Source organism: Onychomys torridus, chromosome 17, assembly GCF_903995425.1.
Source record: "Onychomys torridus chromosome 17, mOncTor1.1, whole genome shotgun sequence".
Lineage (NCBI taxonomy): Eukaryota > Metazoa > Chordata > Mammalia > Rodentia > Cricetidae > Onychomys > Onychomys torridus.
This window is the reverse complement of record NC_050459.1, coordinates 47,102,722-47,128,724: the sequence shown is the minus strand read 5'-3', so window position 1 is coordinate 47,128,724 and position 26,003 is coordinate 47,102,722. Positions and strand designations below refer to the sequence as shown.

General features: G+C 37.0%; 1 protein-coding gene and 1 pseudogene across 1 annotated transcript in view; one reads left to right on the top strand and one right to left on the bottom strand.

The window, feature by feature from the left end:
• The window catches only part of Vegfc (vascular endothelial growth factor C), a 103,257-nt gene that overhangs the window by 51,972 nt on the left and 25,282 nt on the right, over positions 1-26,003 (bottom strand). The gene's annotated exons all lie outside the window — the stretch shown is intronic.
• On the top strand, positions 13,572-13,685 carry LOC118569225 (annotated as a pseudogene).

The window sequence follows — 26,003 nt, the reverse complement described above, 5'->3', positions numbered from 1 at the left end:
TACCTTTCAAGGCTTTTCTTTTACTTCTAAACTATTCATTTATTTTCTTGACTGCTTATTTACTTGGCTAGCCTTGCAAATCTGGTTTTAACCATCTTGCATCTTAAAGAACCCATTGCATTTTACCCATTTTTTATTGGTTCTCTCCCAGGCAGCATTTCTCCTCTCTTCCTTCATGCTCTTCTTCCTGTCATTTTTAAGTAAGAATGTATTTTGAATTTACCTTGCTGATTCTTGGAATCTGCTTATTCCCAATCTGTTGACAACTTTTGCCCCCTTCCTGTATACTGTTCTCTCTTCTCATGGAGCCTTTTCTGTAGCCTTAGAGCTAGCCAAACATTTTCTTCTAACACTTACCTCTTACTATTATTTATCTAAACCAGGATTTAAGCATAAATAAAAACTTGAATTCAGTCAATCACATGGCTATGGACTTTTAAACATCATTCCTCTTTCATCATTTTTATCAACACCTTTAGCAGCACAAATGGGATCCCTGCTGGTTACTTCACCAGGTTTAGTTATTTCACGTGTTTCACGGTTAAAATGTGTCTCATTTTAGACACCCACAGAACACAATTAGTAAAATGACAACAGTATTGAGTAATTTATATTTGGAACAGGAAAAGAAATGTGCAACATCTTGAATGTGGGTCATTTAACCATTCTATCATTTATGATTTTTTTTAAAAAAAAAAGGAAGAGCAGAAGAAGAAAAGAGAAAAATAGTGTACATTAGCATATGCTACACTGAACTTTTTTAAAAAATTTCAGCACTTGGTATTTTGGACAGAGGCTTTTGGAAGAAATTTGTCCAGAAATAAAATTCCTATTTTTTTTTTCTTTATTTGGAACTATAGGAAGAGTTCAGCGTAGAAAGGAAATTATGAAGCCCCGAGTTCAATAGTTTAAAAACAGGCCTCTGAACATGGCCTCTTTTTACAGGAACTGCAAAGTTTACATTGGGTTCAAGAGGACTTAGTATTGACTTCCCAGTGTGAGGAGAGATTGGACCAACAGCCAATAAATACCACTGTAAAGAGATGCCTACCCTCTGAGCATTTTCAAATTCACCATTTGGAAAGACCATGAAATTGTTTTAGTATGGTGTGGAAAAACATTTAAAGTGGGTCTCATTAAAATGCATACATAACATTTTATAAAACCTACAACACCAAAGGTTTTAGAAACCAATCCACCTTAACTAAAATGGAGATACCAATAAACCAAAAAAAAAAAAAAAAAATGGTTTTATAGTCACTTCTTACTACAGGAGAGGAAACATCTTTTGTCTGTGGAGATATACACATTAATTTTTATTAGCAAAAAATTCTTTAAGGGCTCCAAGTGTAAGTTTTTATTGAACAATGAGAATAATTTTAGAGAAAACAAAAACTATACCTAATACAAGAATACAAAATTAAATGATTGAATGGTTCAGACAACTTTGAATTACCCTGTTTTGAAACTATAGAGTTTACCCACAAATGACACATACTTACATAATGATGTCACCATACTTTACACAAATATCTACAGATTGGTTTAACAGTTTTCTTTGGCTTACAATTAAAAAAAAATCACATTTGTTCTGTGCACCAAAAATAGAAGCAAAGAGAAGTCTTTAGATATACCCATTGTTTCTTGGCCATTTGGATAACATCAAGTGTTGAACTGGCCTGAGCACATAATTTATCTTTTGCTGACAGCTGTGGAAATTGAGTAAGTTATTTAGTTTCTTTGTGCTTCAATTACTTCTGTTCTAAAGATGCTGTAATACTGCCTCATGAATTGCTTTGATGAAAAAGGGGTGTCTTGGTAGAATTCAGTATAATGCTTGGGACACATAATAAACATTAAGTAAATATTAAATAATTTTCTCTCCGATGCCTGCCAAGAATTTTAAAATTTAAATGTATACACATACAAGGAATGAAAGACTTGCATATAATCATTCATTTCAATGGAAATATTTATTATAAATATTTCTTTTGTAAAATTACTGTTTATAACCATTTAGATTCTTTTCATATTCCTAAATATGCTCACCAAATAACAAATACAGAGAGACAAACAAAACTACAAAATAAATATTTATTAAAGAAAGAGCTACTTACACAGAAAAGCATGTCTGATATTAATGCTTAAGGATGCCATTTAAAATAATGATCTTCTGGTTACACAATTTTAAGAATACTTAAACAAAATATCTAATGTATTAGTGTGTATGTATTTTAAGTGGTTATGCAAAACTGGAACTCTTCACAAAATGAATGGTAACAATAATTTAAGAGAACACCCACTTTGGCTCTTTAAGTAGTAAACATTGTAAAGGCAATTAATTGTAAACCAACACTGAAAAAGAAATGTAAACCACTATGAAAATTAGTTAACTGAAACAACAGAGACTATATAATAAAAGTTTTCACATAAAGAATTATATTTGAAATGCAACTTTAGATTTAACCAGGAATCTATTCAATTTTTTTCTTTAAAAAACGTTATTTGGGGGTTCATAGAGATTTGAAAAAAAAATCTTTCTTTACTTGATTAAAATGAAGGATACATATTTCAATATAAGTTAATGTTTTGAACAGACCCATTGTAAGAAGAGTCTAGTGGCCTGACTTTATGGGTTTTATTTTGTCAAGTAAAACCTGCATTAGAAAACCACATCCCTGCTTTCAATTTTATCATGTTTCAACCCTAGTGCTACTTCAGAATTAGAGATGGTTTCAACTTCCATTTATATGGCTGTTAACTTTGCTTCGACATATATTTCTGTTTCTTTGTAAGTTGCAAATGAAGAATGCAATAAGTGAGTAGAATTGCATGTTACTGACTTTAAGAGGCATTGTGCCACTTTCTTGCATGGGTGAATAATGGTTGTTTGGTTACAACCATGTCAATAATGTATCAAGTAAAAAGTCAATGCTATGTGTTGTCTGCTCTAAATGCTAGGATACAGCCAAAGCCCAGTGGGGCACACTCAGCACTTCAGAGGTGAAAAGAGAAGCCTGACACCTTTGAGGCTAGCCTGCTCTACATAGTGACTTCTGCCTGGGACTGTCTCAAAAACGAAACACTTGTGAAGACTCACAGTAGTCAAGAAACTCGGCGGAGTCACTGTGGAACGGTGGCAAGGTGGAGAAGATGGAACACAGTGATATAAAGGATTAAAGGGGAATAATGGAAAGGGAAGGGTTAAATAGTGTAATGGGTAGAGGGCCTGGTAGACGAGGGATGAACACTGGAATGATGAATAACACTAAAGAGTTTCTGAAAAAACTTATATGAAAAACTACTACCACAGAAGTTTCCTAAAACATAAACATACACACATATAAAAGAGTGTATTTCAATTCACTTACCCTATAGTAGATAACAGTGCCCTACTAGACACCACAGACTAAGAAATAAAATGCACAATGCTGGAGATGGGCTACCTCTACTAGAGTTATAGGCCAATGAGGTTCTAACAACCCCCAGATAGTACAGCCTCTTGTTACTGCTCTTCTTTATGCTCCAGACTTGACTTGCATCATAGAACATGGATACATCAAAATGATGTTGAAATGGGAACTTCATCCTACTGGCTAGCTTTCAAAGTGCTGGGAGATGGTATGCACACTACCAGAGGAGAAAAGCAACCAATAGTCTCCAGCTATGAACTCTGGGAGCTGCAATAATGGCAGGCTTGGTACGATATGCCCAATGGCACAATAGGGACATGAATGTGAGGGAGGGTACTAAACTACTTCCTGATAATACTTAAGGTCTACTTCACAAAACAAAATTCATACCTGGCACCATTATTGGGGCTAAGAACCTGGGGCTAGACAAGTCATAGCCACTAGGAAAGAACCTATTACTGTTACTCTGTTAACAGGACACAATATTAAACCCACTCCTAGTGACTTCTCTTTATACCCATAGATTAGTATATCCCTCATATCTCATCAAAGAAGCTTCTTTTTTCAGCAGACGGCATTTAACACAGAGACGCACAACTCATCAAAGTGTGTACAATAACTGACTATGAAGGGTTAAGCCCTAAATGGGACATCTGTATCATATCTCCTGCACCCAAGACTCAGAAATCGTCATAGAAGAGTAGATTTAAACAAAACAAAACAAATAAAAAAAAAAAGCCAGAGGTGGTAACTGACTGCAAGGAAATACTGTTCTCCTGAAACAACAGGGTAGGGGCACACTTGAAGCTGTGATGGCATGCACAAGACCTGTGCAAGCTCAAGCCAAATAAAATCCCAGAACAGAAAGAGGAGAAGGTCATTAGGACCTGCAGCTGATGAGTCATTAGGCCATGGATAGTTGTTGGGAGACAGAGTCAGGTTTCATTAAGGGCACGGACCCTGGTATGGAAAAGAGACTCTAACACATGACCACACCCCTGAGTACACAGCCAGGACTAATTGAACCGGATAGGTTTTTAGAGTGAAGATGGAAGACTGGGTAGGTATGGAAAAGAAGGTGGATCTCTGAGGTGTTGGAAGATGGAAGTAAATACAACCAAAGTACAATGTATAAACTTCTCAAAGAATTCATAAAATTATTACTTCTATATAAAGAATCAAACACCAGGCTTTAAATGATAAAATTTCAAAACAAACAAACAAACCAAAACAACCATAAGCGCTAATATAAGTCCCTCAAAAGATAGCAATAAACTACAACTTATCATCAGAAATGTTTTGAAATCTTTTAAGAAATAAAATAATTACTCAGTCAATGCTTTCTACATGCCTATCTAATGGGAAGTTATACTTCCAAATTCTGGAAACATGCAACGAACAAGTAGGCCACAGTGAAGTCTATATGGAGCCTTCTCTGGGTCAAAATTCAGACTCAACTAAACTAAACCAAGTATTGACAGTTTAATATTAGATGTGGAGGCTGAGTACTCATCCAGTGAGCACAAGACTCTGGATCTCCTCTCCAGAACCACAAAAACAGAAAAATAAAAATAAAGTAGAATGTCGATCATAATATCACCTTCTGAAACACATCATACAACATTTAAGTGGTGTCTTTTCAGGTTCCACCTATTTTTGGCACTCGATCCTTTATTTATAGCTTGACACAGGAAGGCTAGTTTCCCAAGAAATCAGTCTCTAGCTCATTTCATGCACAGTGGGACAACCAAGAAGGCCCTCTTGATGCTCCACTTGGTTTTTTGGGAGTTTTGTTGCAGAGGCTGTAAAGTTAGTCAGTTTAAGAGCATGCCGCATGCCGAAAGACGAGCTCAAGATTGTTCCAGAACATGGAAGAAAAAAACCTTCAATTTATTCTCACATAGGCACTTGAATAAAACTCTGCCTTGCTGAATAAACAAATATTTATTAGACTTATAGATGATTCTGGTTATCTGTATAGATGGCATCATTTAGGCATCTCAGACTAACAAAAATAACTGCTGCAGAATAGAAATTAAATAGACAAATTACCTAAGCAACGGTAGATTATCTTCACCATGAGCTCAGGCATTTAGTTTTCACTGCGTTGTATTAAGCAGTTCTTTTGTGAGACTGGAACTGAATTAACACTCATGGATTGAAACAAGTGTCTTGGCAATCAAGGTGAATAGCAAGTACTCAACAAACGATTGCTTGTATTTAGTGATTAACCTATCAATTGATGAGGTTGAAAATTGTTCAAATCTGATTAAAGAAAGAAAAACGGAAAAGAAATGAAAAAAGGGAAATCAAGCTAAAGGATGCTTTACATTCTAAATTTGCAATGTCATCATCCAATATTTCCGACATAGTCTATCGTCTCAAATAGCCACGCACTTATTTTCAGACTATGAGCTATCTCTGGCTTGTTTGTTTGCCTTTCTATTAAACCATTGTTTTCTAGTAACATTATGTAACATATGGAGAGTTGCGTTCAATTGACTTTAAGGCCTCATAGTGGAGCAGGAAAAAAAGTGCTTGCACTAATTCCAAATGATTTAATTGTTAGAATAATGACTTGGCTTATGTAAATCACTTCTGTGCCCCAGGCAATGGCAGCTGTGTAATCGGCAGTGATGAAGATTGTATTGGGAGATTGCACAGGCACATTAAAGCTGGAGAAATCTAGGCTGGAGTGTCCACTTTGGGCCTTGATTTATCTGCTATGGTTATCTTTCCTATCACAGCCATTGGGAAACTGCCAGAAGCTACTGAAATATGCCGTGTATGTGGTACCTCAGATTCTTAGTTCCTAATTTAAAGCTAATAGAGTACATAGTGTTCTATACAATCTACAATATATTATGCTGTGGCTAATAAAAAAAAAGATAATGTATAACCTCTACTTGGAAAGCCATTTAATGCATGTCATAAATTAAAATGTTTGTTTTGAGTATTGCTGAACAGATTGTTCATTAGAAAGAAAACACTCTGGACTGAAACCAAGATTTACACAAAAGAAGCAAAAGCAAATTATATCTATCCATACTATGCAGTACCTTGGCATTTGCCATGTTTAGAAAGAAACACTGAATGGTACACCATTAAAATAATTACCTCTATTTACTTCTTTCTCTTCCATGTCCTTCTACATGGTACCTGTGTATGACCTAGGAGGAATATCAAGGATGTGGAATTGCATCCATCTTAATTCAGACCCCAAGTTTTACACCATTCTTAAATCTATGCATAAATAATAAAAACAAACATTTTAAAGCTTTGCTTTATCGTGTTTTTATGTGCCTCACTACAATAATCTTTTGGGCCATGCTGAGGACTGAAACGCATGGTACTCATAATGGTGAATAACTACTGCCATCCATTCCCTTAGGAATAATTTTTAAGTTGTAAAAGTATGAATAAGCAACCCTCTTCCCAGTCAGTTCTGTTCAAATATCTCTGAGATTTGCAATATAACATTTACCCACAATGATGCAAAAGGCCAAATATTAATCTTATGTCATGAAATAATTACTTAGCTAGAACTGAACCAGTTTCTGGAGACAACAGGTGCATAGCATCCCCTAATTTGAGACAGGAACAATACTGAATTACCATGATAGCAACCAAGATGAGTCAAGCTCTGAGGGGGAATCAGTGAGTGCTTGCTCAATGGCATGGGAGGAATTGGACACTGAAAGCCAGATATACTCAACAAAAGAAGAGTAACCCAGGGAAGCCAGGAGAGGAACAGGTTAGAAGGAAACAGCAAAAGTGGACAGAGCAATTCTGCTGAGCACCTTGGGTGATTCTCCCTGTACATTTCAACGTGGGTATTCCTTAAAATGAATGAAGGCAGAGCAGTTTATTTTCAAAATATCAATTTTTATGTTGATAATACACAGCAGTCAACATATTTGGGACAAGAAAATCCCTAATCAAGTATGTGGCTTCAGATTGGGTGTTTTGCTCATTAATAAGAATCGATATCCAATAAAAATTGTACAACAGAATCACAAAATATGGTTAAGTAACTAAAACTCTTGTAATGACAACAGATTAAAGATATGATTCTTCATGTACAATTATGTGGTTGTTATATATAAATTATATGCAAAATGTAGAAACTGTTTTATAATATACATTAAGAACACCCATTTTAATGACACATATACATGCTGTGTATATAATAGTATATATAATAATGCTTTTATAGATAGATACCTAAAAATATGTCTGATGATACTGCTTATAAATAACTGGCTTAAATCTCCCCAGTGAAAATCGAAGCTAGTATACCTATTTTGCACAAAGAATGATGACTGTATTAAGGCACCTGATGATGTATGCTATTTATTGAGTTTTAAAACATTTATTCTACAAGGTAAAGAAATATAACCTTTCCAAATTCTTCACCTTATCCCCCAATAAAGTAAACGTGGAATAAATACCATTTAACCTACAGTCTCAAATCTCCATCCTACACTTAATTTTGTTTATAATTAAGTCCACACAAACGTCCCAAAGTTCTAATTTCCAAAAGCTCTAATCTTCATTCTAAAAAAGGAAATTAGCCACAGGTATGGAACTGTAACTGATAGAAGCTGTGCTGTCCTGTTTGTTTGGTTCAACTACGTCAGGGTTGATTTGGTTTTGGTGCTAGCTACTCGTGGTTTTGTTTCATGCTAAGCACATGCTAATTCTAAACTATATCTGCAGTCTGTTACTGTACTTCAAAGGCCATAGTTATATATTCCCAAATGCTCCACCTGACTCAAAACTTTTCATGTTTACAACACTGATAAAACTTGAATGTAGGAAAAATCCCATTCTGAGAATGAAATGTTTCCTTGTGTTGACAATGCTTGACTGCAGTTAATCTTGCACACTCATTCCTGAAAATCCGCTGGCTGACTATGAAGTCACCGGCCATGAAATTATTTTTATGAAGGCGATTGTGGCTTATTATCATGTGCAGTGATCTGGGCTCAATCACCAGTGCCAAAAAGCAAAACAGAAAAATAAAGCCAATTGCATTGTTTGTTTGTCAGCTGCCACTTCATAAACATAGTTCATTGTTAATGGGGCCTTTGACAAATGAAGTTTGTATTAGAAGGTACAGACTGATTCGAGCATCTGGAGAAGCCTGGACAGCTATCACACATTTTAAAAAGGAAAACACCCTATTTTCTTATAAATCCTACAATGCTCATGACTAAAATTTGATTATGACATGAGAATACTCTTCTCTTAAATTAAAAAAAAAAAAAAAAAGACTTCGTTCTTTTGGAAACTCTAGGTGCAAATGAGAGGTAATAGAATCAATTCCAAGTGCAAAGTTCGGTAAAAATGCCCTCAGGGCTTCACGACATGCTATAGTGTTCAGCATCTGAACTGTCAGCAGGCATAGCGTAACACTGCAAACATAGCATCTTTAGAGATATAAATATTTTTGTTGTTTTTCTTGACCAGAGTCAGGGCTGCTTATTAATGCATGATTATTTTATGCACTTTGAGTTAAAAAATATTCAGAATATATAAGACGAAGCTGAGGTTTAAGGAGAAGTTCTGAGTTGGTGACTAAGCTGTAGGGAAAAACACAAACTGTCTTCCGTGATGATTTTCCTCTGGAGCCTGCACTATCCACACTATCTGATGTTATTGGTGCAATTGCGAAATGGCCTTTTATCTCAACCTGTAGTGTGCCCCTGGAGAACTTCTGTCTGAGTGGACAGTTTTCTGACAAGCTTCCTCCACCCACCTGATGATGAAACAAAGTACTGATTAAGACAGTGACAGAAGGCCCTGGGTCATGCACTAGCCACTGATCCTTACTTGTGTCTGAATGTCACTGCTTCCTTGAGTGCTGAAGACATTTTATCATTTCTATTATGAGTCATCCAGTTGCCCAACTACTTGCCTACACAACCACTGCTACCACCTTCATTCACTCTGACAGTTACTCTAAAACCTTTGATGAACGTGAGCTCACACAATCACAAACACATACTGTCTAAAATATAAGTTCGGGCCCCTCTCTTTTAACTCTGACTTATGAGTCCTGGACAGTTTGGTGGGCAAGCGTCCCATGTGACATGACTCTTTACAACATTCACTACATTGTGCACTGTACTGAAACCTGCCAAGAACTACAGGTTATTTGTAGGCTCTGCTGCCAGCCTAGGGAAATGTCAGATCTAGTTCCAGGGGCAATCGTCTTAACTAGTCTCAATAAATGTGCACACAACCTAAATGACCTTGTTTATCAGGGATTCGTAGGAAATAGAGCCGGAGGACTTACAAATTTATCACAAGCCATACATATGAGGTTCTGCTGAAGCTCTGTCATGTGCTGTAATAGAATATCATTTTACGGTGTGTTACTTTTGTTTATGTTGCATCTGTTTAACTCTGTGAAGCTGTGTGACTATCCCTGTCTAAAACAACTGGTGGTCTAATAAAGAGTTGGCCAATAGCAAGGCAGGAGAAAGGATAGGTGGGGCTAGCAGGTAGAGAGAATATATGGAAGAAGAAATGTGGAATGAGGGAGGAGGAGCCAAAGAAGGAGGAAGACATCAGAGGCTAGTCACCCAGCTACACAACCAGCAATGGAGTAAGATTTACAGAAGTAAGAGAACTGGAAAAGCTCAGAGGCAAAAGATAGATGGGATAAATTAAGGAAAGCTGGCAAGAAACTAAGCCAAGCTAAGGCCAGGCACTCATAATTAAGAATAAGCCCACATGCCTTTAATCCCAGCACTTGGGAGGCAGAGGCAGGCGGTTCTCTGTGAGTTCGAGGCCAGCCTGGGCTACAGAGTGAGATCCAGGAAAGGTGCAAAGCTACACAGAGAAACCCTGTCTCAAAAAACAAAAAAACAAACAAACAAAAAAAATTGAATAAGCATCCATGTGTGATTTATCTGCGAGCTGGGTGGCGGGCCCTCCCAAAAAAGGAGCAGAATCTTCCAACAGTGGCCCACCTGGGTATGACCTAGGCCCTTGACAAACACAATACGGTGTTCAATTGCAATTGCTGTGTTTCAAGACACATGAAAAACAACTGCAGCAAGTCTGGCTGTCTAATGTATTATTAATGGCACTGTGGGGGTACATACGCAGCATAGAAAACATAAACAGAAGATGTAACATCATTTTGTATGCACTTATTGTGTTGACCTGCAGAAGACATGTTTTCAATTACTCAGTTGATACAATCCGGGACAGTGTACAAAGACAAAAGGTTGGCTCAATGTAAGAAATGGTTTCCTGAGATGCAGTACTTTCTAATCTAGGTTTTTTTCAGGAATGTAATGTAGAGGGGTGAGAACAACATAGAAAAAGATAAGTAACTAGTGAGAGACAGTAAGGAAGGTATCTGGCCGTTGAGTTTTTATTTATAGGTGCCTTGGTTTTTTTTCACCATTTAATTGTGACAAGCAGGGTGCACAAAAATATCTTCTGCCTGCTTTAGATAAACCTGTGCTGCCCATTCTCTGCCTATACTCCATCTAGGAAGAGGGAACATTAATCCGTGCCAGGATAATAATGTCCATCTTTGGGAAACTATTTACTAAGAAAAACACAGGATACACTAATACCGGGATGTAAGAAGCAAAGGAGGGAGGGAAGGAGGGAGGGAAAAAGAGAAGGAAGAGGCTGAGGAAGGACAAAAAGGGGTAAAGAGAAACAAGGTATTGTGCCTTAGGTCTAGAACACCAGCAGCCTCCCAGAAGAGTGTCTCTGTCGTTTTTATTAGCTTCCTGTACTGTAACGTACATGATAAAAAAATAATCCTTACCAAATACTTTCCAAAATGTAACCCTCCTCTTCAAAATTCTTCCATTATCTCTTTTGAATTTGTTATATTTTGGAAAGTTGCACCAGTTAGTTATGGCATATGTGTAAAACCCAAGAGCTATATAACATGTGGGTGGTCAATCCCATGAATTCCAGTGTACAGTAGGTAACCATGAGGAAGTTGGTTGTCATATTAAAATTCCCAATATCAGAGAAATAACATGAACCATCACTGAAATTCTAAACAGTCCCAGAAATTATCAAAGGTCACCCCATGCATTACTTATTCATGGAAACTCATAAAAGGAAACCAGATGCCAGATGTTGATAAACTCTTGTTTGCCGAGTTTATGAACTAGATGCAGAAATTTACTTACTGCCTGAGTGCTTAGATACCACAGAGATATGCACTTTACAAAAATGCAGATGGGGAGCTAAGTAGCCTCACTTGACTATGCATGATGCCACATGACAGTGCACACTGAACAAGGGGCGGATTTCTGCTTCATGTTTCCATTTACATAATACAACGCTTTGACATCATGGAAATATACCATGGGATCATATCCTGTTACATCATGCATAAGGTTTAGCAATGTGGTTTATATAAGCATTGAAAACAGATGAGAAGTACTTATAGACAAATCAAAATAGATGCAAACTGAAGTTACAAGCTGAAAATGTTCTCCTCTGATAGGGCTATGTGTAGAAAATGAATTAATTAGAATTACTTGTTGATGTCAGTGTTTTTTGAATAATTAATAACAGTATGATAAAGGCAAAAGTAAATTAGATAAAAATGAATACACTATTTTAAAAGAAATACCACAATCAGCCTTCATTCAAAATTATAAAGAATGTAATTACAAGCCCAGTGTCAGAAGCAAAGAGTGGATGCCTTAAGTATGTAAGTATATATGTAATATATGTAATAATCAAGGTGTGCTTCATTAAACACACATTAGAAGGAAGTCGTTTGGGCCTAGCAATAATTATGTGCTTTGATAAATCTTGAATTTAGACTAATATTTTAAAGATTTTTGTTTGTATTTCTAGGCTATGTGGATTTATGTACACCACATGTGTGCAGGTGTCTGCTGAGGCCAGAACAGCATATCAGATCTTGCAGAACTAAGATTGTAGGCACTTGCGAGCTGTCCTGTGTCAGTCCTGGGAACTGACCTCAGGTCTTCTGCAACAGCTGTAAGTGCTACACTAATATTTTTAAAGCCTTCAACAAAAATAAAAATCAATATATTAAATAAACTGAGATTGGCAAAGCCATTTAAGATATGTACAGGGTCATTCAGTGTGCATATCAGTATTCCTAAAAATTTTACACTTTATCAAGGCTGTGTTAAACTAGCTCTGTATTGACCCCACACCTTAGATGTCATTATCATGTGATGGCATCTATAACATTTCATTTAAGGCGAGAGAAAATTTTTCTGTACTTTATAAATAGGTCATGAGTAACAACTGTGGAGGTAAAGGATAATCACCATAATGAATAGCAAAGTAAACCAACCCAGAAGGGCAAATGAGCAAATCTTGAAGGGGTATAGGGTACAACTCCAAAATAAAAGACAAATGGGTAGGAGCTAAAGGTACTTTTCAAGAGAGAAAGCAATACATGTTGGAGAAAATGGGCTGTAATTAATGAAGACATATAAAATAGATACTGATCTAAGCACCTGGGAAAGCCCATCTTATAAAAAGATGAGCAGAGTAGATGGGAGGGAGGCTAAAGAGAGGAACTAGGAAGAGAGGAGGGAGGGAGAGGAAACTGGTCAGGCTGAGTAAAATTACTAATAAATTGATTATTAATAAGAAACTAAGAATATGAATGGTCTTTTTTGTGTGTGGTTTTCAAGACAGGGTTTCTCTGTAGCTTTGGAGGCTGTCCTGGAACTCACTTTGTAGACCAGGCTGGCGTCGAATTCACAGAGATCCACCTGCCTCTGCCTCCCGAGTGCTGGGATTATAGGCGTGTGCCACCACTGCCCAGCTAGGTCATTTTATTCTTAAAAAGAGCATCTATCATGCAAAGCCATCATGTGATAATCTAAATTCTGTGATCCCATTAAAGACTAGGAGTATAAAGAAGTGAGGGGAGATATTCGAGATATCAAAGAGTGAAGAATGAATGTCCTTGGATGTAACCAAACACCTGGTCAATAAAGAAAATTACAGGTGGTACACACTAGCAGAGAAATCCTGGAACAGCTTCTCTCCCTGTAAGATCATTAAAAGATGGAAGATCTTGGAAAATAAACGCAAAGGAAAGACCAACAGAGACATACACTCTGTAAAACTAGATTTGGATCAGTTTTTTTAAATGATTTTTACATATAGTAGCAGTTAGCTTCTCGGCCTTTTGGCTAAGATCAAGTGTAGTATCTGTTCTTATCAGTTTAACATAAATTTAGAACTCTTAACTAATCAAAAAATATTCCATGACAAGACATACTTCTTTGCTTTCAAAAAAACCTGAATAGTTCTTTTCAAAAAATTTGAATAGTATGTTTTATGAGAGCTTATGGAAAACAACAATGGATCAGTAGACAATGGACAATTGCTGAGAAATTAAAAGCACCAAGTGTGTGTGTGTGTGTGTGTGTGTGTGTGATGTGTACATATATTGACATGCTTATATGCATGCATGTGTGTGGGAAAGAGTGCATGCTCATGGATGAATGTTCATGGCAAGGCCAGAGGTTAACTCTCTGATCTTCCTCAGAGGTTCTCCACCTTACTTTCTGAGATAAGGTTGTTTCTTACAGAACAATCTCACTGATTGGGTAGACTAGCTGACCAATAAGCTCTGGAGATCTACTAGGCCCTATCAACCCCCCAGCATAAATGATAGAGTTACAGACCCATCCACCATGCCCATTTTTCACCTAGGTACTGGGGACCTGAACTTACTCATGTCTCCAAGCTTGGACAGCAAGCATTTGAAAACCTACTAACCCATCTCACCAACCTCAGAACTGGGTGTTCTTTATTTCTAAAATTGAATTTTCTGTTTTGAGAAAAAAGTGAAATGTAATAAATGTATTTTCCAGAAGAAAAAAATAAACAACTAAATGAACACAAAGAAATAATATTAAACAAATTAGTCCTTATTAAAAGCCATGATGATAAAGCAGGTACATATTTAAGCCTACATACTGAAATAAAGCCTGAAGGGGAATGTTCACATACTACTCCAGCATATCAGTAATGAAATGGATTTATCACACATTGAGATGGAGGTATTCAGGATTTGTTCCAAAATAAATGACATTATAAAGAATGATGCATAAGACAAAATTACATTCACTTTGAAATGCAAGTTAATAAAGATAAAATAACTATTTAGGAAGTTATTATAACACTATTAATATCATCAAAAAATTCAGTACATAATGTAAATGCACATTGTATTCATCGGTACACTATATAGTAAGTCATTTTAATTACAAACCTACCTTAATGTCTCAAAATAGGAAAGGAGCTGTATGCATATAAACTTTGTAGGAAGCAAGCCTCTAGTAAGATTCTAGAATAGAGAAAGTTCACCACTGATTAAACAAGTTTTTCTCACAGATGTGTGTTATGTATAGGATTGTGCATACAAGCCAAACAGTATGTCCTGTCAGAAACACTCATGAAGTCTCAAACTATTTTAAATATTCAATAATTTACGGAACAAGAAATCTGACCACAGTGCAATTATGGCAGAAATATCTAAGTAAAATCTACTACAAAGGAAAAAAAAGAAAAGAAAAAAAACCTCTATAAATGCTTATAAAAGTAACCATGGATCATAGGGGAAAATCTTCATCCAAATGAAGAAGAGAAAACAAGGAAGGGGAATAAAAACCAGAGTTTCAAATTGTCTAAGAATAAGTTTAAGATGGAAAAACGTAAGATATTTATTAAAAGCTAGGAGACAGGAAACAAATCAAAGTTTAGTTGAACTCAAGTTAGAAAAAATGATGAAAATGCATTTAAACAGAAAGGCTACTAAATGGGACAATAACATAAAATGGTAAAAACATAATGTAGGGTCAAAACAACCCATTTTTTTAATAGAATGCAAAGTAGGCAGTTTTCTAAGGAGATTAACTCAGAATTAGAATTCATAAGAAAGAATTTTTGGATTGAAAATAAGTAATTATATATAGAGGGGATAATAAAAAATCATATGGGTATCAAACTATGCATGTTTGGAAACATATACAGTCAATGATTTTTTTAAAGAAAATTTAAGTAAAATTTTAAAAAAATTCAGCTGGGCATGGTGGCTCACATCTTTAATCCCAGCACTCCGGAGGCAGAGGCAGGTGAATCTTTATGAGTGGAAGGCCAGCCTGGTCCACACAGCAAGTTCCAGGACAGTCAGGACTGTTATATAGAGAAACTCTGTCTCAAATTAAAACAAACAAACAAACAAACAAAAAAACCACACACACACACACACAAAAAAAAAAAAGCCAGGCGGTGGTGGCGCACGCCTTTAATCCCAGCACTCGGGAGGCAGAGGCAGGCGGATCTCTGTGAGTTCTAGGCCAGCCTGGGCTACCAAGTGAGTTCCAGGAAAAGGCACAAAGCTACACAGAGAAACCCTGTCTCGGAAAATCAAAAACAAAAAAAACAAAAAACAAACAAACAAAAAAAAAAAACCACAAAAAGAGGAAAAGAAGGTATTTTAATAGATAATTTACAAATTATTAATACATAAACCAATTAATGAATTCCTTAAAAACAAGCATTCTGTTTCATATGGAAACATAAAAAAAAATGGTCACTATAGCCATAATTAAATAGGTAAAATATTTGAATCAACCTGAATATTTGTCTACCAGAGAACATTCAGTTGTGGATTTTACAACTGATTTCTAGCCATTCAGAAAACTTCTGGGTATCAGCAGTGTTTGGTTTCTAAAGCAAATCATTAACCATCCCCCCTAACTAACACACACACACACACACACCATATTGAGGAATGTATGTGTGATATGAGAAAAATCCAGAAAGATGAAGGACCTGAACATATGTGGTAAACTAAAATTATATAATTTGAGTAAAAGCTCCAGATCTGGAACCCTGGCTATGGTGAGTGAAGGAAGAGGACGAAATCTATACAGAGCTGTTCAGCAGTCTACATTTATATCTGCCATGTGGCTTTCTTTAAAAAGTACATACACACACACACACACACACACACACACACACACACACATATATATATATATATATATATATATATATATATATGTATATAAACAATACTGTTCTGAGTATTCTTTACAAGTCTGTGTTGTAAATACACAATTATTTTTGTATGTGTGGTGTGTATGCATGTATATATGCATATTTACATGTGTGTGCATGTAAATGAGTGCATGTGTGTATGTGTAGGCCTTATGTTATCATATATACATGACATATATGTGGTACACAGACACTTACACACACATACACATATAGTAACATAAGGCAATATGTAAGGAATTTTAGTGACCATGAAGATTTGAGGTCTTTGCCCTCTTCTGTATTTGGAATATGTCACAAAAGAAAAACAGTCCTTAGTGCATCAGCTGGCTGTTTTGGAACCTGGGGCTTACACAGGGACACTTTGCTCAGCCTGGAAGGAGGGGACTGGACCAGCCTGTACTGAATCTACCAGGTTGAGCTGAATCCCCAGGGGAGTCTTGGCCCTGGAGGAGATGGGAATGGGCGGTGGGGGGTGGGGTTGAGGGGAGGACAGGGGACTCCATGGCTGATATGTAAAATTAAATTAAATTATAAAATAAAAAAGTGTCAAAAAAAATAGGTGGATCCTCAGTAAATAAATAAATATTTAAAAATTTTAAAAAAGAAAAACGGGTAAATATCACACTTCATATATTTTGACAAAACATGTGAAGTATAATATAAAATCACTACTCAAATATTAGTAATGAGATTAAAACTTGATATTAAATTGTGTTTAAATTCTTGACCTCTAGTTTCCTTGAAATGGTTACTTTATTATTCTCGATACTGGAAATAAACCTCTATCTAATAAAACCCTTCCTCTAATAAAAATGTCAAACTTAAGATATAAATGTGCACATTTTCTCTGACTAGCAAGGGTTCTTCTCACACTTAACTCAGAAGCAATCATTTCCCCCACAGAATTGAAACAAAAGAGAAGAAGGACACCACAGAGACTTAACTTCCAAATTCATCAGCCATGCCATTTGCTTGCAAGGTTGGTCACTGTTAGAAATGTTTCCTCGTTTGTAAAATGATAACAATGTCCATGTCCTGATACTATTTTAAGGACAAAAGTACTATGTAAGGCACTTTCTTTGTTCAGTGGTGCTTAGTTATAATTTACTGATGGAAATAAATACATGAAAATGGGACCAAGATAGTTTGTTAGAACTGCACACAATGAACTGAGTCCTTCAGAAGGTGAAGCTTTGCCTTATCCATCCCTGTTGCTCCTATTTCTAGCTTGACCCCAGTGAGATACTTCTGGATTGCAGCAGTACTATTGCTACCAGCTGAGTGCTGGTGATGCTGTTTGAAATTAAATAGAAAAGCTGTGTGTTGCTGTTCTGTTTGGGGCGTGCTTTGGGGAGGGACAGGAAATGGCAGTGGGTGTCAAGAATGAGCTAGAGTCTGCGCTATAAAACAATGAGCAGCAATGCCGCATGCCTTGGGCTTCAGAAGAGAGAAACACCTTATGGAATTCATTAGCTGTGTGGATTCCTCAGCCATGACTCTGTGGCAGCCTGGAGGATTGCTACAAAGTTGTCAGCAGGCAACTCTTTTGGTCACTGGAATCTAGGGTGACCCTTTCATCAGAGACCATTGGCTCTTCTTTGTTTGTGTGTGACCCAAAGGAGTCTTTGCTCATTTTAAGATAGATATGAAGAAGGGAAGAAAACACACACCACAATTTCACCAACATTTTTAAGCAAAGTTAAAATTCAGTCTTCTAATTCTCCCAAAGTTGAAAAGGGTTCTGTATCTGAGGTTACTACATTCATTATAACTAAAACTGTGATGGTTTACACACTGTAAATCCATGCCGCTAGTCTGGTTTACAAATACCCAAATTAGAATTATATAGCTTGGTGTCTATCTTTTGAATGTCTGACTTTGGGGACGACTTCTGCAACCACCGTTGCAAACAAGATAGCATGCACGACTTTGCCATCTGCAATGTATTTTTATATGAATTATGCAAATTCATACAACAAACTTCTAAAAGAAGCATCGCTGTCATCATATTCCTGATGATGAACTTAAAACCAAGAGAAATGTGAAACTAAGATCTAATCGAGAGCAACTAGGAAGACTTCCAACCCACTGTTGCTAACTTACATTTCAAATCCCTTCATGTAGCTTAGCATTTATCACTACATGAAGATATACAGAAAATTGAAGTGTTTCTTTAATTTTAAAACTACAATTCTTTATGCTGTTTTCACTGAGGAGAGAAGACTTTGTATCTCTGCGTTTGATTAGGAAAAATAATGGTTTCCTGGTGTTGCTAGAATAAATCACACAAGGAGAGTTGTTTAAAACAACACAGATGCATTATGTTACAATGTAGAGGTAAGAAGTTAAAAATGATTCTGTTGGGGCCAAGGTGTCAATGGAGCCTCTGATGAGGGTCTACAGAAGGATCACATTTTCCCTTTCCAACATCAAGAAGCTGTCCACATCACTTGGCTTGTGGCCTTGCTGCCTCCAAGGCCAGCCATGATCAGGGAAGTCTGCTCCATTGCATCACTCCAAAGCACTCTCTACCTTCTGTGTTGAACTTAGAAGGACCCACATTATTATATGAGGCCCACCCAAAGGTAGCAGAATAATAGGGTAGAGAATAAGGTCAAAATTATCAGATAAACGAATCCATTAGTCAAGGAGAAAGACTAGAAGCTTCTCTGACCAAGCCAACATGCACGGGACAGAGCATGTGAGAGAAAAGCCAGCACTAAGCAAATGAGCCATAAAATATTACAACCCTCTCTGCTTGGAGCCACTGAGCCTCTGATCTTTCTCCCTGTTCTGACCTATTTCCTTTCTTAGGAATGCTCTCTTTCCTAATAACTTGTCTTTCTTCGCCACTATCCATATATCCACATTCTTGTTCCAGAACAAAAGAAATGTGGAAATACCAGAAAGTACTCATTAGATCCCATTGCACACCTAGGGCACAGATCATCACAGTCTTCTCATCTCAAGAATCTTTGCTGAGCACCCTCTGCTAATGCACAGAAGTACTGTCATGTAGGAAATTGTGCATTATCTAGGACATAGGACATGCTCATCTTCATGGGTCATTATGGGTCATACAAGTAGGTTTACATTACCAGAAATCTCTAAGTGAGCCAGGTGTGGTGGTACACACCTTTAATTCTAACACTGGAGAGACAGAGGCAGGCAGGTCATGGTGAGTTCCAGGACAACCAGGGCTATGTAGAGACACCCTGTCTCAAAACAAACAAACAAAATCTATCAGTGTGGGATGAGGGTGAATAAGTAGGGAAATATAGAAAATTTTAGTGTTACTGATACATTCTGAAGAGGAATGTTAGGACTTTCTCTAAGTATGGGGTACATGCCAATGATATAAGCACTTAGTAACCTGGAAGACTATGAGTACCACAACAGCTTAGGTTACACAGTGAAACCATGTGTGCACAAGTGTGTGTGTGTGTGTGTGTGTGTGTGTGTGTGTGTGTGTGTGTGTCTGTGTGTGTGTAACCTTTTATAGTATACCTACAATTCTTAATACAGATTGCCTTATCATCTACACCAGTGTATGCACTCACATAGAAGCCAGTTTACTTAGCAGACTGTCTATATTCTATTGCTACTGTTGAATTTAAATACCTCCTATATTTGATGATTAGCTACTTTCACCTGCTACTCCTAATCCATGCAGATATAAACACTCACAGACACATACAGATTACCACAAAGATGGGATGTTAAAAAGTTAAGAAGCTGCCTCCCATAATACGTTCATGTCCTTCCAATTTGAGCAAGCTCCAACTTCCAGCACCAGCATCTGCATTTTGTTGCTTGAGTGTCTCTCTTACTGCCAAAGCTATTGATGCCCATTTCAGACAGGATGAACATTTGGGGGATTAAAGACCCTAAAACAGCCCTCGGCTGTTTAACCAGTGGCTAACAAGAACTGGTAAGTAAATTTACACACTTCGGTCCCAGAACTTTCAGTCAGGATTTCATCTAGGCATATGAATGGCTCCACACCATCTTCCAGAGATCTACCAGAGAACTAATCCTCAGTTTCTCTTAGTGGCAATCCTCTCCTACTCTGTCCTACTTTGTCGTTTCCTTCCCAGCTACCCTGGAATCTCTCCCCCAAAAAACTCTTCCTTCAAATATGGCTCAAAGTTTTCTTCCAGGAAAAAGTTAAACTAAGATGATCAAAAATATTTATAGATAACTCCATGACTGACTGATACGCTATGCAATTTCTAAACGATAATACATGCACATGTGATCAGATTTTCTCATTTTCTTCCATTGTTCTTTGCTTGCCTGGGTTGTTTTGAGACACAATCTGACTATTTAAACCCAGGTCGGCCTTGGTCTGGGGGCCCTCTTTTGCCTCTACCTCCCCACTGCTGAGATTACTAGCATGTGCAGCTGCTCTTTTGTGGAGCTCAGCATGAACCTAAGGCCTTGAATGTGCCTGGCCAGTATGTTGCTCAGATATTCATTTTGCCTTAGTCTATTTTTGATTTTATTGAAATCTACTTGACTGTGGCTAATTTACAAAGAACAGACATTTATTTGGCATGTAGTTTTAAAGGTTAAAAGACAAAGATTAGATAGTCCCAAGGGGTGTCTTGTGAAGGCCTTCTGGCTAAGCCACCCAATGTGGCAGATGGCATCTACATGGCAAAGAGTTCAAATGGAGAGACAAGAATGGGAAGTGTGAGGAACAGAACCAGGCTCACTGCTAAAGTGCAGCCTGATCCTGTGGAAACTTAGCCATCCTTGGAGAACCATACTAGTCTCTTCCAGGAGTAATACTCACCTGAGCTAATCATCCCTTAGTGTGTAACAGTGCTGAGATCAAATTCTGACTGTCACATGACACTTATTATATAACCCTAGGCAAATTGTTGATTTTTACAATCTATAAAATTATGGAAATGACATTAAAATTATAATGGTATCCCAAGGTCTTATAAAAGTTTGCTTTTGAATAAAGATAACTAAATGTTTAGAGATCTGTTAATGTCAGAAATCACTTTAATCTGTGAGTGGCATGTGTCAGTAAACCTAACAGAATCAGGAGGGTTTTAAGGTTACATAAGAAGAAGTTTTAGGTCAAGGTCAATTATAAAGTAAGACCCTGACTCAGAATAGAAGAGAAAATGATATGAAGAAGGGAAGGAAGAAAAATATATTTCAGTCTATGTTGTGAGCATTCAATTATACACAGCTATGAATAAGATCTTTCAAAGCTTTGAAGTTTTGTTTTTTTTTTTTTATAAATAGAGAGACAGAAAATCAATTAGGAAATGTGCAAATAAATAAAGAAATAATCAAAATGATTCTGGAAACAAACAGAGGACTGTAATAAGAACTTGGTGGTTACTTTGGAAGAGAAAAAGAAAGTATAGCCCTCCTCTCCCCGAGGAATTGGCATTGAAGCTGGAACCTCAACAAAAGACAGATCCAGCCATGCTCATCTAAGGAAGAACATTCCAAGCTCTCAGAAAAGAATGTGATTACAAAACAGACAGAGAAAAAGCAGCATTCTTCTGAAAATGGTGTATGTGGCATTGTGGTGGGAATAAAAGCCCCAGAAGTTCTTAGTGCTCAAAGCAGGATGAGTTGTATTATCCATGGTGGTAGCATATGTCTAGGTTTGGTGTTACTTCACAATCAAAGAAAAATTCTGTCTTCTGTGGACAGATTCGACTTGAATATGGAAAGGAATGAAGGGGGGAGGAGAGACCACTTAAATTTTTCAGCAATCATAAGAGCAGGGTAGGGCATAATACTATTCCAGTCTAAGAACAACAACCATTGAACTATATGAAATACATGGATTTAAGACGCATTTTAGAGAAAGAGAAAAGCTGACTAACTGATAGATTACTCAAGGGTTTCAGGCAATAATATTAAACAAAAAAATTAATGGTTTTCATAAATTCATTTTAATTATACACACACATTCAATTTCTGGCACTTAGGAAGCACCCAGTAAATGAAATGGTAACCAGGTATGGACAGAAAGAGAATTAAAATATAGACCAGTTAACTGAGAAAACAGGGTGAGTGCACACTAATAGGCAACAAAATAAGGTAGTGGATAAAACAATTATTTCTTAACATAATTTTTTTCTCCATGAAGATATCCATAATCTAGGTCCATCTAACTAGGTTGTTTTTGTTTGTTTGTTTGTTTGTTTGTTTGAGACAGAGTTTCTCTATGTAACAGTCTTAGCTGTCCTGGAACTCACTTTGTAGACCAGGCTGGCTTGAACTCACTGAGATACACCTGCCTCTGCCTCCCCAGTGCTGGGATTAAAAGCGTGCTCCACCACCACTGGCCTAAGTAGGTTGTTAATGTTAAATCTACAAAAAGCAGGGTGGTGATGCCAGGCAGATCTCTGAGTCTGAGTGAGGCCAGCATGGTCTACCAGAAAAATTCCAGGACAGCCAGGGCTGCACAGAGAAACCCTGTCTTGAAAAACAAAACAAAATCTATAAAAAGTCACACATATGACACTAGTCCTCAATGTAGTACATGTTAATTGTGAACTGAATAGTTAGAAGATGTGAGATCCCTGAATCTGTGGTGGTATGAGCATAGACACTATTTATATTACAAAGCATTCCATTAAGACCAAGAGTTTGATCTGTTAACAGCTATGACAAGTAGGCACAATCAAAAGCAATGCTTACACTCTCAATAAAATAAAATATTGGTTCAACCATTAGCAACTGAATTCTAATGTAAATTCTAAAATACACATTAGAGAGATTAATGAACCCAAAATGCTATCCTCAACACACACACATACACATATAGTACATGTTCCTTATCATCTTGTGATGATGAATTTTTAAATGATCTCTCTTCTTCTAAATATATCTTTTGCTACCTTTCTTCATAGCTTCCTCAGAGTCTAAATTTTTTCACATTTCCTTACTATATGATTATTCCTAATTTTGATGGGCAGCAGGCCTTTGTAAACAACACGAAACTATCACTAACCTAATGATTTGGCACCTCAATAGTCTTTGTTAGGACAATTTACATTTAGAAAGTCTATAGAGTCAATGTCATTTAGGAAAACACTCTCTTTTTTTCCCTTTGTTTCCATAGAGGTGAATGCACAGCCTCACTGGAAGTTTTCTGTGTTTCACAATCTGAAATGATGTAGTCAACATCTCAACATTTTCTTACGGTAAACATCCACTCAATAACATACACTTGTTTATTACAACAATGTAAACAAAAAGCGTTCACTTGCATGGAATGTAGCAAATGGACAAGTGTGTGATTAATGGACAGAAATGAGTAACACATGATTACATAGCGGAAGGGTCATTTTGGTGAAGAAATCTTTTAACTCTCTCTGATTTTCTTCATAGGTTTTATTTTCTAATCATCCTGAATTCTGATGCACCACCATATTGCCTTGATGCTATACCAATTGAACATAAGAGTTTTAGCATGCTTCCCAGCACTAAACTTGTATTTAGATGGACAAGTACCAAGCATCAATCACAGAAGACAGTCCTGAGCATCAGAGCATGCACACTTTCAGTCTTGGCAGCTGGCACTAGAAAACGTCCATACTGACAGAGACTAAATTAACTGTGATTATCCATCTTGATCCATGTCAGGAAGGATACAAGGTGCATCTGTCAAATCAACATCATTCCGAACTTGGTGCTTTGCTTGGCAGGGCAACTTGTTTCCAGGAAATGAATTTCTCTCCCAAATCTAACTGTTACTGAATACAGTTTGGAACTTATATGCAAAGACTGAACTCTTTCCATAAGGGCCACTTTTTGGCCTGTGTAGAATTTAAATTGCTCATTGCTACCTGTGTTGTCAAATGTTTTTTTCTTGGAATGCTCATGTACAATTCCTTTTCTACATTGCCACCATCAAGTGATCATTCTTAGAACTGAACCAGCCTTGGCGCACTGTGGGGGACGGAGTGTAGGACCTACCTCAGCTGAATGGACCAGGCTTTGCTGACTCCTCAAGGGAGAGGGGGGAATGAGGGGTGGCTTGGGGGGGGGGAGGCTGGGAAAGGAGTGGGAGGAGGGAAGGGAAGGGGATCTAGGGTTGGTACATAAAATGAATAAATAAATGTCTTAATAATAATAAAAAAAAAAAAAAGAACTGAACCAGGCTTCTTCAAAGCATTCATCCTCAATTAAGACTTGCTCAGCTCTTTGCTCAACTCTTGAGCTTATGTCATCCTGAACAAGGCCAATCGTAACAGAGCTAAGGGGATGGGACAATGGCTCAGTCAGGGAGGCACTAGGGGCACAAGCAGAGGACCTGAGTTCAGATCTCCAGTACCCACATGAAAAGCTGGGCATAGCACATCACTGTAATTCCAGTGTGAAAACAGAGACAGGAAGATTGCTGGGGCTTACTGGCCAGCCAGTCTATCCAATCAGTGAGCTCCTGGTTCATTGAGATATCCAGTCTCAAGAAACAATGTGGATAGCATTTTGAGGAAGATACCCAGTACCAACCTTTGGCTTCTGGCTTCCAAAGGTATGGGTAACCTTATGGACACCTGCACATGCACACACACGCACACACACACACACACACACACACACACACACACACACATCAGAGTTGCAATCATTCATCTATAAATCAACAATTCTTGAATTACATTTAAATGCCTCGGGAGAATTTCCTATTGAAAAGAATAGGACTTACTGCTAAGAAACTACATCCCAATTATCTGCCTTAAAGAAGAAAGCTAGTGAAAAGACCAAAAGGCAAAACTGAATCACAAAGTTATAAATACACATGAAACTAAGATAATTTCCTGGAACAAAAATCTCAAAGATATACATTGAATTAGAGTGAGGCACTGTCAGAATAAATAGTCCTTATTTATTAGATGAATAGAAGAGACTAGAAATTTTCACCTGTGTAGAAATTTTTGGATTTAATCCATTAGTTCACATAATCATGAAACACTCATTTCGAAGATGTCATTTAGCTCCTTTCCATGGTTGACCAGAAGCTTAATTGAATCATTCTTCCCTTAATTGCTTCTACTACGTACTTCAACAAAAACTATAAGAGATTAAACACTATTAATATAAATAGATGGTAGTTTGTGTATTGAATTGAGACTTGTAGCATTTTTAAAAAGACTAGAATGAAAATCACTGGTGTTTGGGATGTTACCAATAATCAGATAAAAGGGGCAGGGAGAGTAAGTATGATGAGGGAGTAAGTTTGATTGACACTAACATGAATCAAAATAAAGAACATATAAAATGATTATTATTTGAACTCAAAAATCAGAAAAAGCAAGTGCGTCTAAATACATGTACGTAAGATTAGATGAAAAGAAGTAAAAAAAAAAAAATCTTTTTAACAAACATACATATGTTTTCAGCAGTCCCAGAGTTTAAGAACACCCAAACTGGACTTTTAAAACCATAAAGGTATGGTACCTTAAACCTCTGTCTCTGAAGTGTACTTACTAAATGACAACTCTAGGTCAACAAATGTGGATCAAACTAGCCAGAACTAGC